We start from the raw sequence: 16506 nt of genomic DNA, 5'->3' as shown, positions 1-16506 counted from the left end.
GCAGAAGCTTCTCCAATGCTTTTTCACAGAGATTTTGAAACTGAAATCGCCAAACCCGTTTCCAACGTAGGCGCCTATGAGCTTCCCCATAGAACTTGCCAACCTGAATTCCTACAGGCTAGATGTGAGAGGAACATTCTGCTGATTCCTCCCTTTGAGTTAAACTTCCTTCTAAAAGCTCAACCTCCAGGGAATCTCTTTGTCTGGGATATACCACACACATTTTCAAGCCTCTTGGAACACATTTGCATTGTGATTTCGAGACTAATTTCCCAAACCAAACTGCTTGCAGCTCTAACTCCCTTCTAACTACCACTTCTTCGGCTCAGTGAGATATGCTGGATTCTGAACGGGAAGCTTCTCTGACGCTTTTTCACAGAGATTTTGAAACTGAAATCTCCCATGCCGTTTCCACCGTAGGCGCCAATGGACTTCCCCATAGAACTTGCCAACCTGAATTCCTACAGGCTAGATGTGAGAGGCACATTCTGCTGATTCCTCCCTTAGAGTTAAACTTGCTTCTGAAAGCTCAACCTCCGGGGAGTCTGTTTGGCAGACATATAGAACACACATTTTTCAAGCCTGTTGGAAGGCATTTGCAGTGTGATTTCGGGTCTAATTTCCCCAACCAAACTGCTTGCATCTCTAACTCCCATCTAACTACCACTTCTTCCGTTCAGTGAGATATGCTGGATTCTGAACGGAGAAGCTTCTCTGACGCTTTTTCACAGAGATTTTGAAACTGAAATCGCCAAACCCGTTTCCAACTTAGGCGCCTATGAGCTTCCCCCTAGAACTTGCCAACCTGAATTCCTACAGGCTCGATGTGAGAGGAACATTCTGCTGATTCCTCCCTTTGAGTTAAACTTCCTTCTGAAAGCTCAACCTCCTGGGAATCTCTTTGTCTGAGATATACCACACACATTTTCAAGCCTCTTGGAAGACATTTGCATTGTGATTTCGCGTCTAATTTCCGAAACCAAACTGCTTGCAGCTCTAACTCCCTTCTAACTACCACTTCTTCGGTTCAGTGAGATATGCTGGATTCTGAACGGAGAAGCTTCTCTGACGCTTTTTCACAGAGATTTTGAAACTGAAATCGCCAAACCCGTTTCCATCGTAGGCTCCAATGGGCTTCCCCATAGAACTTGCCAACCTGAATTCCTACAGGCTAGATGGGAGAGGCACATTCTGCTGCTTCCTCCCTTAGAGAGAAACTTGCTTCTGAAACCTCAACTTCCGGGGAGTCTGTTTGGCAGAGATATAGAACACACTTTTCCAAGCCTGTTGGAAGGCATTTGCAGTGTGATTTCGTGTCTAATTTCCCAAAACAATCTGCTTGCAGCTCCAACTCCATTCTAACTACCACTTCTTCGGTTCAGTGAGATATGCTGGATTCTAAACGCACAAGCTTCTCTGACGCTTTTTCGCAGAGATTTTGAAACTGAAATCTCCCATGGCGTTTCCACCAGAGGCGGCAATGGGCTTCCCCATAGAACTTGAAAACATGAGTTCCTACTGGCTAGATGTGAGAGGCACATTCTGCTGCTTCCTCCCTTAGAGTTAAACTTGCTTCTGAAAGCTTAACCTCCAGGGCGTCTGTTTGGCAGAGATATAGAACACACCTTTCCAAGCCTGTTGGAATGCATTTGCAGTGTGATTTTGCGTCTAATTTCCCAAACCAAACTGCTTGCAGCTCGAACTCCCTTCTAACTACCACTTCTTCGGTTCAGTGAGATATGCTGGATTCTAAACGCGGAAGCTTCTCTGGCTCTTTCTCACAGAGATTTTGAAACTGAACTCTCGCAAGCCGTTTCCACCATAGGCCCCAATGGGCTTCCACATAGAACTTGCCAACCTGAATTCCTACAGGCTAGATGTGAGAGGAACACTCTGCTGATTCCTCCCTTAGAGTTAAACTTGCTTCTGAAAGCTCAACCTCCGGGGAGTCTGTTTGGCAGACATATAGAACACACATTTTTCAAGCCTGTTGGAAGGCATTTGCAGTGTGATTTCGGGTCTAATTTCCCCAACCAAACTGCTTGCATCTCTAACTCCCATCTAACTACCACTTCTTCCGTTCAGTGAGATATGCTGGATTCTGAACGGAGAAGCTTCTCTGACGCTTTTTCACAGAGATTTTGAAACTGAAATCGCCAAACCCGTTTCCAACTTAGGCGCCTATGAGCTTCCCCCTAGAACTTGCCAACCTGAATTCCTACAGGCTAGATGGGAGAGGCACATTCTGCTGCTTCCTCCCTTAGAGAGAAACTTGCTTCTGAAACCTCAACCTCCGGGGAGTCTGTTTGGCAGAGATATAGAACACACTTTTCCAAGCCTGTTGGAAGGCATTTGCAGTGTGATTTCACGTCTAATTTCCCAAACCAGACTGCTTGCAGCTCTAACTCCCTTCTAACTACCACTTCTTCGGTTCAGTGAAATATGCTGGATTCTGAACGGAGAAGCTTCTCTGACGCTTTTTCACAGAGATTTTGAAACTGAAATCGCCAAACCCGTTTCCATCGTAGGCTCCAATGGGCTTCCCCATAGAACTTGCCAACCTGAATTCCTACAGGCTAGATGGGAGAGGCACATTCTGCTGCTTCCTCCCTTAGAGAGAAACTTGCTTCTGAAACCTCAACCTCCGGGGAGTCTGTTTGGCAGAGATATAGAACACACTTTTCCAAGCCTGTTGGAAGGCATTTGCAGTGTGATTTCGTGTCTAATTTCCCAAAACAATCTGCTTGCAGCTCCAACTCCATTCTAACTACCACTTCTTCGGTTCAGTGAGATATGCTGGATTCTAAACGCACAAGCTTCTCTGACGCTTTTTCGCAGAGATTTTGAAACTGAAATCTCCCATGGCGTTTCCACCAGAGGCGGAAATGGGCTTCCCCATAGAACTTGAAAACATGAGTTCCTACTGGCTAGATGTGAGAGGCACATTCTGCTGCTTCCTCCCTTAGAGTTAAACTTGCTTCTGAAAGCTTAACCTCCAGGGCGTCTGTTTGGCAGAGATATAGAACACACCTTTCCAAGCCTGTTGGAATGCATTTGCAGTGTGATTTTGCGTCTAATTTCCCAAACCAAACTGCTTGCAGCTCGAACTCCCTTCTAACTACCACTTCTTCGGTTCAGTGAGATATGCTGGATTCTAAACGCGGAAGCTTCTCTGGCTCTTTCTCACAGAGATTTTGAAACTGAACTCTCGCAAGCCGTTTCCACCATAGGCCCCAATGGGCTTCCACATAGAACTTGCCAACCTGAATTCCTACAGGCTAGATGTGAGAGGAACACTCTGCTGATTCCTCCCTTAGAGTTAAACTTGCTTCTGAAAGCTCAACCTCCGGGGAGTCTGTTTGGCAGACATATAGAACACACATTTTTCAAGCCTGTTGGAAGGCATTTGCAGTGTGATATCGGGTCTAATTTCCCCAACCAAACTGCTTGCATCTCTAACTCCCATCTAACTACCACTTCTTCCGTTCCGTGAGATATGCTGGATTCTGAACGGAGAAGCTTCTCTGACGCTTTTTCACAGAGATTTTGAAACTGAAATCGCCAAACCCGTTTCCAACTTAGGCGCCTATGAGCTTCCCCCTAGAACTTGCCAACCTGAATTCCTACAGGCTCGATGTGAGAGGAACATTCTGCTGATTCCTCCCTTTGAGTTAAACTTCCTTCTAAAAGCTCAACCTCCTGGGAATCTCTTTGTCTGAGATATACCACACACATTTTCAAGCCTCTTGGAAAACATTTGCATTGTGATTTCGCGTCTAATTTCCGAAACCAAACTGCTTGCAGCTCTAACTCCCTTCTAACTACCACTTCTTCGGTTCAGTGAGATATGCTGGATTCTGAACGGAGAAGCTTCTCTGACGCTTTTTCACAGACATTTTGAAACTGAAATCGCCAAACCCGTTTCCATCGTAGGCTCCAATGGGCTTCCCCATAGAACTTGCCAACCTGAATTCCTACAGGCTAGATGGGAGAGGCACATTCTGCTGCTTCCTCCCTTAGAGAGAAACTTGCTTCTGAAACCTCAACCTCCGGGGAGTCTGTTTGGCAGAGATATAGAACACACTTTTCCAAGCCTGTTGGAAGGCATTTGCAGTGTGATTTCGTGTCTAATTTCCCAAAACAATCTGCTTGCAGCTCCAACTCCATTCTAACTACCACTTCTTCGGTTCAGTGAGATATGCTGGATTCTAAACGCAGAAGCTTCTCCAATGCTTTTTCACAGAGATTTTGAAACTGAAATCGCCAAACCCGTTTCCAACGTAGGCGCCTATGAGCTTCCCCATAGAACTTGCCAACCTGAATTCCTACAGGCTAGATGTGAGAGGAACATTCTGCTGATTCCTCCCTTTGAGTTAAACTTCCTTCTAAAAGCTCAACCTCCAGGGAATCTCTTTGTCTGGGATATACCACACACATTTTCAAGCCTCTTGGAACACATTTGCATTGTGATTTCGAGACTAATTTCCCAAACCAAACTGCTTGCAGCTCTAACTCCCTTCTAACTACCACTTCTTCAGCTCAGTGAGATATGCTGGATTCTGAACGGGAAGCTTCTCTGACGCTTTTTCACAGAGATTTTGAAACTGAAATCGCCAAACCCGTTTCCATCGTAGGCTCCAATGGGCTTCCCCATAAAACTTGCCAACCTGAATTTAAACAGGTTACATGTGAGAGGCTCATTCTGCTGCTTCCTCCCTTAGAGTTAAACGAGCTTCTGAAAGCTCCTCATCCGGGGAGTCTGTTTGGCAGAGATATAGAACACACTTTTCCAAGCCTGTTGGAAGGCATTTTCAGTGTGATTTCGCGTCTAATTTCCCAAACCAAACTGCTTGCAGCTCTAGCCCCCTTCTAACTACCACTTCTTCGGTTCAGTGAGATATGCTGGATTCTAAACGCACAAGCTTCTCTGACGCTTTTTCGCAGAGATTTTGAAACTGAAATCTCCCATGGCGTTTCCACCAGAGGCGGCAATGGGCTTCCCCATAGAACTTGAAAACATGAGTTCCTACTGGCTAGATGTGAGAGGCACATTCTGCTGCTTCCTCCCTTAGAGTTAAACTTGCTTCTGAAAGCTCAACCTCCAGGGCGTCTGTTTGGCAGAGATATAGAACACACCTTTCCAAGCCTGTTGGAATGCATTTGCAGTGTGATTTTGCGTCTAATTTCCCAAACCAAACTGCTTGCAGCTCGAACTCCCTTCTAACTACCACTTCTTCGGTTCAGTGAGATATGCTGGATTCTAAACGCGGAAGCTTCTCTGGCTCTTTCTCACAGAGATTTTGAAACTGAACTCTCGCAAGCCGTTTCCACCATAGGCCCCAATGGGCTTCCACATAGAACTTGCCAACCTGAATTCCTACAGGCTAGATGTGAGAGGAACACTCTGCTGATTCCTCCCTTAGAGTTAAACTTGCTTCTGAAAGCTCAACCTCCGGGGAGTCTGTTTGGCAGACATATAGAACACACATTTTTCAAGCCTGTTGGAAGGCATTTGCAGTGTGATTTCGGGTCTAATTTCCCCAACCAAACTGCTTGCATCTCTAACTCCCATCTAACTACCACTTCTTCCGTTCAGTGAGATATGCTGGATTCTGAACGGAGAAGCTTCTCTGACGCTTTTTCACAGAGATTTTGAAACTGAAATCGCCAAACCCGTTTCCAACTTAGGCGCCTATGAGCTTCCCCCTAGAACTTGCCAACCTGAATTCCTACAGGCTCGATGTGAGAGGAACATTCTGCTGATTCCTCCCTTTGAGTTAAACTTCCTTCTGAAAGCTCAACCTCCTGGGAATCTCTTTGTCTGAGATATACCACACACATTTTCAAGCCTCTTGGAAGACATTTGCATTGTGATTTCGCGTCTAATTTCCGAAACCAAACTGCTTGCAGCTCTAACTCCCTTCTAACTACCACTTCTTCGGTTCAGTGAGATATGCTGGATTCTGAACGGAGAAGCTTCTCTGACGCTTTTTCACAGAGATTTTGAAACTGAAATCGCCAAACCCGTTTCCATCGTAGGCTCCAATGGGCTTCCCCATAGAACTTGCCAACCTGAATTCCTACAGGCTAGATGGGAGAGGCACATTCTGCTGCTTCCTCCCTTAGAGAGAAACTTGCTTCTGAAACCTCAACCTCCGGGGAGTCTGTTTGGCAGAGATATAGAACACACTTTTCCAAGCCTGTTGGAAGGCATTTGCAGTGTGATTTCGTGTCTAATTTCCCAAAACAATCTGCTTGCAGCTCCAACTCCATTCTAACTACCACTTCTTCGGTTCAGTGAGATATGCTGGATTCTAAACGCACAAGCTTCTCTGACGCTTTTTCGCAGAGATTTTGAAACTGAAATCTCCCATGGCGTTTCCACCAGAGGCGGCAATGGGCTTCCCCATAGAACTTGAAAACATGAGTTCCTACTGGCTAGATGTGAGAGGCACATTCTGCTGCTTCCTCCCTTAGAGTTAAACTTGCTTCTGAAAGCTTAACCTCCAGGGCGTCTGTTTGGCAGAGATATAGAACACACCTTTCCAAGCCTGTTGGAATGCATTTGCAGTGTGATTTTGCGTCTAATTTCCCAAACCAAACTGCTTGCAGCTCGAACTCCCTTCTAACTACCACTTCTTCGGTTCAGTGAGATATGCTGGATTCTAAACGCGGAAGCTTCTCTGGCTCTTTCTCACAGAGATTTTGAAACTGAACTCTCGCAAGCCGTTTCCACCATAGGCCCCAATGGGCTTCCACATAGAACTTGCCAACCTGAATTCCTACAGGCTAGATGTGAGAGGAACACTCTGCTGATTCCTCCCTTAGAGTTAAACTTGCTTCTGAAAGCTCAACCTCCGGGGAGTCTGTTTGGCAGACATATAGAACACACATTTTTCAAGCCTGTTGGAAGGCATTTGCAGTGTGATTTCGGGTCTAATTTCCCCAACCAAACTGCTTGCATCTCTAACTCCCATCTAACTACCACTTCTTCCGTTCAGTGAGATATGCTGGATTCTGAACGGAGAAGCTTCTCTGACGCTTTTTCACAGAGATTTTGAAACTGAAATCGCCAAACCCGTTTCCAACTTAGGCGCCTATGAGCTTCCCCCTAGAACTTGCCAACCTGAATTCCTACAGGCTCGATGTGAGAGGAACATTCTGCTGATTCCTCCCTTTGAGTTAAACTTCCTTCTAAAAGCTCAACCTCCTGGGAATCTCTTTGTCTGAGATATACCACACACATTTTCAAGCCTCTTGGAAAACATTTGCATTGTGATTTCGCGTCTAATTTCCGAAACCAAACTGCTTGCAGCTCTAACTCCCTTCTAACTACCACTTCTTCGGTTCAGTGAGATATGCTGGATTCTGAACGGAGAAGCTTCTCTGACGCTTTTTCACAGACATTTTGAAACTGAAATCGCCAAACCCGTTTCCATCGTAGGCTCCAATGGGCTTCCCCATAGAACTTGCCAACCTGAATTCCTACAGGCTAGATGGGAGAGGCACATTCTGCTGCTTCCTCCCTTAGAGAGAAACTTGCTTCTGAAACCTCAACCTCCGGGGAGTCTGTTTGGCAGAGATATAGAACACACTTTTCCAAGCCTGTTGGAAGGCATTTGCAGTGTGATTTCGTGTCTAATTTCCCAAAACAATCTGCTTGCAGCTCCAACTCCATTCTAACTACCACTTCTTCGGTTCAGTGAGATATGCTGGATTCTAAACGCAGAAGCTTCTCCAATGCTTTTTCACAGAGATTTTGAAACTGAAATCGCCAAACCCGTTTCCAACGTAGGCGCCTATGAGCTTCCCCATAGAACTTGCCAACCTGAATTCCTACAGGCTAGATGTGAGAGGAACATTCTGCTGATTCCTCCCTTTGAGTTAAACTTCCTTCTAAAAGCTCAACCTCCAGGGAATCTCTTTGTCTGGGATATACCACACACATTTTCAAGCCTCTTGGAACACATTTGCATTGTGATTTCGAGACTAATTTCCCAAACCAAACTGCTTGCAGCTCTAACTCCCTTCTAACTACCACTTCTTCGGCTCAGTGAGATATGCTGGATTCTGAACGGGAAGCTTCTCTGACGCTTTTTCACAGAGATTTTGAAACTGAAATCTCCCATGCCGTTTCCACCGTAGGCGCCAATGGACTTCCCCATAGAACTTGCCAACCTGAATTCCTACAGGCTAGATGTGAGAGGCACATTCTGCTGATTCCTCCCTTAGAGTTAAACTTGCTTCTGAAAGCTCAACCTCCGGGGAGTCTGTTTGGCAGACATATAGAACACACATTTTTCAAGCCTGTTGGAAGGCATTTGCAGTGTGATTTCGGGTCTAATTTCCCCAACCAAACTGCTTGCATCTCTAACTCCCATCTAACTACCACTTCTTCCGTTCAGTGAGATATGCTGGATTCTGAACGGAGAAGCTTCTCTGACGCTTTTTCACAGAGATTTTGAAACTGAAATCGCCAAACCCGTTTCCAACTTAGGCGCCTATGAGCTTCCCCCTAGAACTTGCCAACCTGAATTCCTACAGGCTCGATGTGAGAGGAACATTCTGCTGATTCCTCCCTTTGAGTTAAACTTCCTTCTGAAAGCTCAACCTCCTGGGAATCTCTTTGTCTGAGATATACCACACACATTTTCAAGCCTCTTGGAAGACATTTGCATTGTGATTTCGCGTCTAATTTCCGAAACCAAACTGCTTGCAGCTCTAACTCCCTTCTAACTACCACTTCTTCGGTTCAGTGAGATATGCTGGATTCTGAACGGAGAAGCTTCTCTGACGCTTTTTCACAGAGATTTTGAAACTGAAATCGCCAAACCCGTTTCCATCGTAGGCTCCAATGGGCTTCCCCATAGAACTTGCCAACCTGAATTCCTACAGGCTAGATGGGAGAGGCACATTCTGCTGCTTCCTCCCTTAGAGAGAAACTTGCTTCTGAAACCTCAACTTCCGGGGAGTCTGTTTGGCAGAGATATAGAACACACTTTTCCAAGCCTGTTGGAAGGCATTTGCAGTGTGATTTCGTGTCTAATTTCCCAAAACAATCTGCTTGCAGCTCCAACTCCATTCTAACTACCACTTCTTCGGTTCAGTGAGATATGCTGGATTCTAAACGCACAAGCTTCTCTGACGCTTTTTCGCAGAGATTTTGAAACTGAAATCTCCCATGGCGTTTCCACCAGAGGCGGCAATGGGCTTCCCCATAGAACTTGAAAACATGAGTTCCTACTGGCTAGATGTGAGAGGCACATTCTGCTGCTTCCTCCCTTAGAGTTAAACTTGCTTCTGAAAGCTTAACCTCCAGGGCGTCTGTTTGGCAGAGATATAGAACACACCTTTCCAAGCCTGTTGGAATGCATTTGCAGTGTGATTTTGCGTCTAATTTCCCAAACCAAACTGCTTGCAGCTCGAACTCCCTTCTAACTACCACTTCTTCGGTTCAGTGAGATATGCTGGATTCTAAACGCGGAAGCTTCTCTGGCTCTTTCTCACAGAGATTTTGAAACTGAACTCTCGCAAGCCGTTTCCACCATAGGCCCCAATGGGCTTCCACATAGAACTTGCCAACCTGAATTCCTACAGGCTAGATGTGAGAGGAACACTCTGCTGATTCCTCCCTTAGAGTTAAACTTGCTTCTGAAAGCTCAACCTCCGGGGAGTCTGTTTGGCAGACATATAGAACACACATTTTTCAAGCCTGTTGGAAGGCATTTGCAGTGTGATTTCGGGTCTAATTTCCCCAACCAAACTGCTTGCATCTCTAACTCCCATCTAACTACCACTTCTTCCGTTCAGTGAGATATGCTGGATTCTGAACGGAGAAGCTTCTCTGACGCTTTTTCACAGAGATTTTGAAACTGAAATCGCCAAACCCGTTTCCAACTTAGGCGCCTATGAGCTTCCCCCTAGAACTTGCCAACCTGAATTCCTACAGGCTAGATGGGAGAGGCACATTCTGCTGCTTCCTCCCTTAGAGAGAAACTTGCTTCTGAAACCTCAACCTCCGGGGAGTCTGTTTGGCAGAGATATAGAACACACTTTTCCAAGCCTGTTGGAAGGCATTTGCAGTGTGATTTCACGTCTAATTTCCCAAACCAGACTGCTTGCAGCTCTAACTCCCTTCTAACTACCACTTCTTCGGTTCAGTGAAATATGCTGGATTCTGAACGGAGAAGCTTCTCTGACGCTTTTTCACAGAGATTTTGAAACTGAAATCGCCAAACCCGTTTCCATCGTAGGCTCCAATGGGCTTCCCCATAGAACTTGCCAACCTGAATTCCTACAGGCTAGATGGGAGAGGCACATTCTGCTGCTTCCTCCCTTAGAGAGAAACTTGCTTCTGAAACCTCAACCTCCGGGGAGTCTGTTTGGCAGAGATATAGAACACACTTTTCCAAGCCTGTTGGAAGGCATTTGCAGTGTGATTTCGTGTCTAATTTCCCAAAACAATCTGCTTGCAGCTCCAACTCCATTCTAACTACCACTTCTTCGGTTCAGTGAGATATGCTGGATTCTAAACGCACAAGCTTCTCTGACGCTTTTTCGCAGAGATTTTGAAACTGAAATCTCCCATGGCGTTTCCACCAGAGGCGGAAATGGGCTTCCCCATAGAACTTGAAAACATGAGTTCCTACTGGCTAGATGTGAGAGGCACATTCTGCTGCTTCCTCCCTTAGAGTTAAACTTGCTTCTGAAAGCTTAACCTCCAGGGCGTCTGTTTGGCAGAGATATAGAACACACCTTTCCAAGCCTGTTGGAATGCATTTGCAGTGTGATTTTGCGTCTAATTTCCCAAACCAAACTGCTTGCAGCTCGAACTCCCTTCTAACTACCACTTCTTCGGTTCAGTGAGATATGCTGGATTCTAAACGCGGAAGCTTCTCTGGCTCTTTCTCACAGAGATTTTGAAACTGAACTCTCGCAAGCCGTTTCCACCATAGGCCCCAATGGGCTTCCACATAGAACTTGCCAACCTGAATTCCTACAGGCTAGATGTGAGAGGAACACTCTGCTGATTCCTCCCTTAGAGTTAAACTTGCTTCTGAAAGCTCAACCTCCGGGGAGTCTGTTTGGCAGACATATAGAACACACATTTTTCAAGCCTGTTGGAAGGCATTTGCAGTGTGATATCGGGTCTAATTTCCCCAACCAAACTGCTTGCATCTCTAACTCCCATCTAACTACCACTTCTTCCGTTCCGTGAGATATGCTGGATTCTGAACGGAGAAGCTTCTCTGACGCTTTTTCACAGAGATTTTGAAACTGAAATCGCCAAACCCGTTTCCAACTTAGGCGCCTATGAGCTTCCCCCTAGAACTTGCCAACCTGAATTCCTACAGGCTCGATGTGAGAGGAACATTCTGCTGATTCCTCCCTTTGAGTTAAACTTCCTTCTAAAAGCTCAACCTCCTGGGAATCTCTTTGTCTGAGATATACCACACACATTTTCAAGCCTCTTGGAAAACATTTGCATTGTGATTTCGCGTCTAATTTCCGAAACCAAACTGCTTGCAGCTCTAACTCCCTTCTAACTACCACTTCTTCGGTTCAGTGAGATATGCTGGATTCTGAACGGAGAAGCTTCTCTGACGCTTTTTCACAGACATTTTGAAACTGAAATCGCCAAACCCGTTTCCATCGTAGGCTCCAATGGGCTTCCCCATAGAACTTGCCAACCTGAATTCCTACAGGCTAGATGGGAGAGGCACATTCTGCTGCTTCCTCCCTTAGAGAGAAACTTGCTTCTGAAACCTCAACCTCCGGGGAGTCTGTTTGGCAGAGATATAGAACACACTTTTCCAAGCCTGTTGGAAGGCATTTGCAGTGTGATTTCGTGTCTAATTTCCCAAAACAATCTGCTTGCAGCTCCAACTCCATTCTAACTACCACTTCTTCGGTTCAGTGAGATATGCTGGATTCTAAACGCAGAAGCTTCTCCAATGCTTTTTCACAGAGATTTTGAAACTGAAATCGCCAAACCCGTTTCCAACGTAGGCGCCTATGAGCTTCCCCATAGAACTTGCCAACCTGAATTCCTACAGGCTAGATGTGAGAGGAACATTCTGCTGATTCCTCCCTTTGAGTTAAACTTCCTTCTAAAAGCTCAACCTCCAGGGAATCTCTTTGTCTGGGATATACCACACACATTTTCAAGCCTCTTGGAACACATTTGCATTGTGATTTCGAGACTAATTTCCCAAACCAAACTGCTTGCAGCTCTAACTCCCTTCTAACTACCACTTCTTCAGCTCAGTGAGATATGCTGGATTCTGAACGGGAAGCTTCTCTGACGCTTTTTCACAGAGATTTTGAAACTGAAATCGCCAAACCCGTTTCCATCGTAGGCTCCAATGGGCTTCCCCATAAAACTTGCCAACCTGAATTCAAACAGGTTACATGTGAGAGGCTCATTCTGCTGCTTCCTCCCTTAGAGTTAAACGAGCTTCTGAAAGCTCCTCATCCGGGGAGTTTGTTTGGCAGAGATATAGAACACACTTTTCCAAGCCTGTTGGAAGGCATTTGCAGTGTGATTTCACGTCTAATTTCCCAAACCAGACTGCTTGCAGCTCTAACTGCCTTCTAACTACCACTTCTTCGGTTCAGTGAGATATGCTGGATTCTGAACGGAGAAGCTTCTCTGACGCTTTTTCACAGAGATTTTGAAACTGAAATCGCCAAACCCGTCTCCATCGTAGGCTCCAATGGGCTTCCCAATAGAACTTGCCAACCTGAATTCCTACAGGCTACATGTGAGAGGCACATTCTGCTTCTTCCATCCTTAGAGTTAAACTAGCTTCTGATAGCTCAACCTACGGGGAGTCTGTTTGGTAGAGATATAGAACACATTTTTCCAAGCCTTTTGCAAGGCATTTGCACTGTGATTTCGCGTCTAATTTCCCAAACCAAAATGCTTGCAGCTCGAACCCCCTTCTAACTACCACTTCTTCGGTTGAGTCTTCTCTGACGCTTTTTCACAGAGATTTTGAAACTGAAATCGCCAAACCCGTTTCCATCGTAGGCTCCAATGGGCTTCCCCATAGAACTTGCCAACCTGAGTTCCTACAGGCTAGATGTGAGAGGCACATTCTGCTGCTTCCTCCCTTAGAGTTAAACTTGCTTCTGAAAGCTCAACCTCCGGGGAGTCTGTTTGGCAGAGAAATAGAACACACCTTTCCAAGCCTGTTGGAACGCATTTGCAGTGTGATTTCGCGTCTAATTTCCCAAACCAATCTGCTTGCAGCTCTAACTCCCTTCTACCTACCACTTCTTCGGCTCAGTGAGATATGCTGGATTCTAAACGGGGAAGCTTCTCTGGCGCTTTCTCACAGAGATTTTGAAACTGAACTCTCGCAAGCCCTTTCCACCATAGGCCCCAATGGGCTTCCACATAGAACTTGCCAACCTGAATTCCTACAGGCTAGAAGTGAGAGGAACACTCTGCTGATTCCTCCCTTAGAGTTAAACTTGCTTCTGAAAGCTCAACCTCCGGGGAGTCTGTTTGGCAGAGATATAGAACACACTTTTCCAAGCCTGTTGGAAGGCATTTGCAGTGTAATTTCGCGTCTAATTTCCCAAACCAAACTGCTTGCAGCTCTAACTGCCTTCTAACTACCACTTCTTCGGTTCAGTGAGATATGCTGGATGCTGAACGGAGAAGCTTCTCTGACGCTTTTTCACAGAGATTTTGAAACTGAAATCGCCAAACCCGTTTCCAACGTAGGCGCCTATGAGCTTCCCCATAGAACTTGCCAACCTGAATTCCTACCGGCTAGATGTGAGAGGAACATTCTGCTGATTCCTCCCTTTGAGTTAAACTTCCTTCTAAAAGCTCAACCTCCAGGGAATCTCTTTGTCTGAGATATACCACACACATTTTCAAGCCTCTTGGAAGACATTTGCATTGTGATTTCGAGACTAATTTCCCAAACCAAACTGCTTGCAGCTCTAACTCCCTTCTAACTACCACTTCTTCGGCTCAGTGAGATATGCTGGATTCTAAACGCAGAAGCTTCTCTGACGCTTTTTCACAGAGATTTTGAAACTGAAATCTCCCATGCCGTTTCCACCGTAGGCGCCAATGGACTTCCCCATAGAACTTGCCAACCTGAATTCCTACAGGCTAGATGTGAGAGGCACATTCTGCTGCTTCCTCCCTTAGAGTTAAACTAGCTTCTGAAAGCTCAACCTCCGGTGCGTCTGTTTGGCAGAGATATAGAACACATTTTTCCAAGCCTGTTGGAAGGCATTTGCAGTGTGATTTCGCGTCTAATTTCCCAAACCAAACTGCTTGCAGCTCTAACCCCCTTCTAACTACCACTTCTTCGGTTCAGTGAGATATGCTGGATTCTAAACTCACAAGCTTCTCTGACGCTTTTTCGCAGAGATTTTGAAACTGAAATCTCCCATGGCGTTTCCACCAGAGGCGGCAATGGGCTTCCCCATAGAACTTGAAAACATGAGTTCCTACTGGCTAGATGTGAGAGGCACATTCTGCTGCTTCCTCCCTTAGAGTTAAACTTGCTTCTGAAAGCTCAACCTCCAGGGCGTCTGTTTGGCAGAGATATAGAACACACCTTTCCAAGCCTGTTGGAATGCATTTGCAGTGTGATTTTGCGTCTAATTTCCCAAACCAAACTGCTTGCAGCTCGAACTGCCTTCTAACTACCACTTCTTCGGTTCAGTGAGATATGCTGGATTCTAAACGGGGAAGCTTCTCTGGCTCTTTCTCACAGAGATTTTGAAACTGAACTCTCGCAAGCCGTTTCCACCATAGGCCCCAATGGGCTTCCACATAGAACTTGCCAACCTGAATTCCTACAGGCTAGATGTGAGAGGAACACTCTGCTGATTCCTCCCTTAGAGTTAAACTTGCTTCTGAAAGCTCAACCTCCGGGGAGTCTGTTTGGCAGACATATAGAACACACATTTTTCAAGCCTGTTGGAAGGCATTTGCAGTGTGATTTCGGGTCTAATTTCCCCAACCAAACTGCTTGCATCTCTAACTCCCATCTAACTACCACTTCTTCCGTTCAGTGAGATATGCTGGATTCTGAACGGAGAAGCTTCTCTGACGCTTTTTCACAGAGATTTTGAAACTGAAATCGCCAAACCCGTTTCCAACTTAGGCGCCTATGAGCTTCCCCCTAGAACTTGCCAACCTGAATTCCTACAGGCTCGATGTGAGAGGAACATTCTGCTGATTCCTCCCTTTGAGTTAAACTTCCTTCTGAAAGCTCAACCTCCTGGGAATCTCTTTGTCTGAGATATACCACACACATTTTCAAGCCTCTTGGAAGACATTTGCATTGTGATTTCGCGTCTAATTTCCGAAACCAAACTGCTTGCAGCTCTAACTCCCTTCTAACTACCACTTCTTCGGTTCAGTGAGATATGCTGGATTCTGAACGGAGAAGCTTCTCTGACGCTTTTTCACAGAGATTTTGAAACTGAAATCGCCAAACCCGTTTCCATCGTAGGCTCCAATGGGCTTCCCCATAGAACTTGCCAACCTGAATTCCTACAGGCTAGATGGGAGAGGCACATTCTGCTGCTTCCTCCCTTAGAGAGAAACTTGCTTCTGAAACCTCAACCTCCGGGGAGTCTGTTTGGCAGAGATATAGAACACACTTTTCCAAGCCTATTGGAAGGCATTTGCAGTGTGATTTCGTGTCTAATTTCCCAAAACAATCTGCTTGCAGCTCCAACTCCATTCTAAATACCACTTCTTCGGTTCAGTGAGATATGCTGGATTCTAAACGCAGAAGCTTCTCCAATGCTTTTTCACAGAGATTTTGAAACTGAAATCGCCAAACCCGTTTCCAACGTAGGCGCCTATGAGCTTCCCCATAGAACTTGCCAACCTGAATTCCTACAGGCTAGATGTGAGAGGAACATTCTGCTGATTCCTCCCTTTGAGTTAAACTTCCTTCTAAAAGCTCAACCTCCAGGGAATCTCTTTGTCTGGGATATACCACACACATTTTCAAGCCTCTTGGAACACATTTGCATTGTGATTTCGAGACTAATTTCCCAAACCAAACTGCTTGCAGCTCTAACTCCCTTCTAACTACCACTTCTTCGGCTCAGTGAGATATGCTGGATTCTGAACGGGAAGCTTCTCTGGCTCTTTCTCACAGAGATTTTGAAACTGAACTCTCGCAAGCCGTTTCCACCATAGGCCCCAATGGGCTTCCCCATAGAACTTGCCAACCTGAATTCCTACAGGCTAGATGTGAGAGGCACATTCTGCTGCTTCCTCCCTTAGAGTTAAACTTGCTTCTGAAAGCTCAACCTCCGGAGAGTCTGTTTGGCAGATAAATAGAACACACCTTTCCAAGCCTGTTGGAACGCATTTGCAGTGTGATTTCGCGTCTAATTTCCCAAACCAATCTGCTTGCAGTTCTAACTCCCTTCTACCTACCACTTCTTCGGCTCAGTGAGATATGCTGGATTCTAAACGGGGAAGCTTCTCTGGCGCTTTCTCACAGAGAT

This window comes from Cynocephalus volans, chromosome 16 (assembly GCF_027409185.1).
Source record: "Cynocephalus volans isolate mCynVol1 chromosome 16, mCynVol1.pri, whole genome shotgun sequence".
Classification (NCBI taxonomy): Eukaryota; Metazoa; Chordata; class Mammalia; order Dermoptera; family Cynocephalidae; genus Cynocephalus; species Cynocephalus volans.
This window is presented reverse-complemented; position numbering follows the sequence as displayed.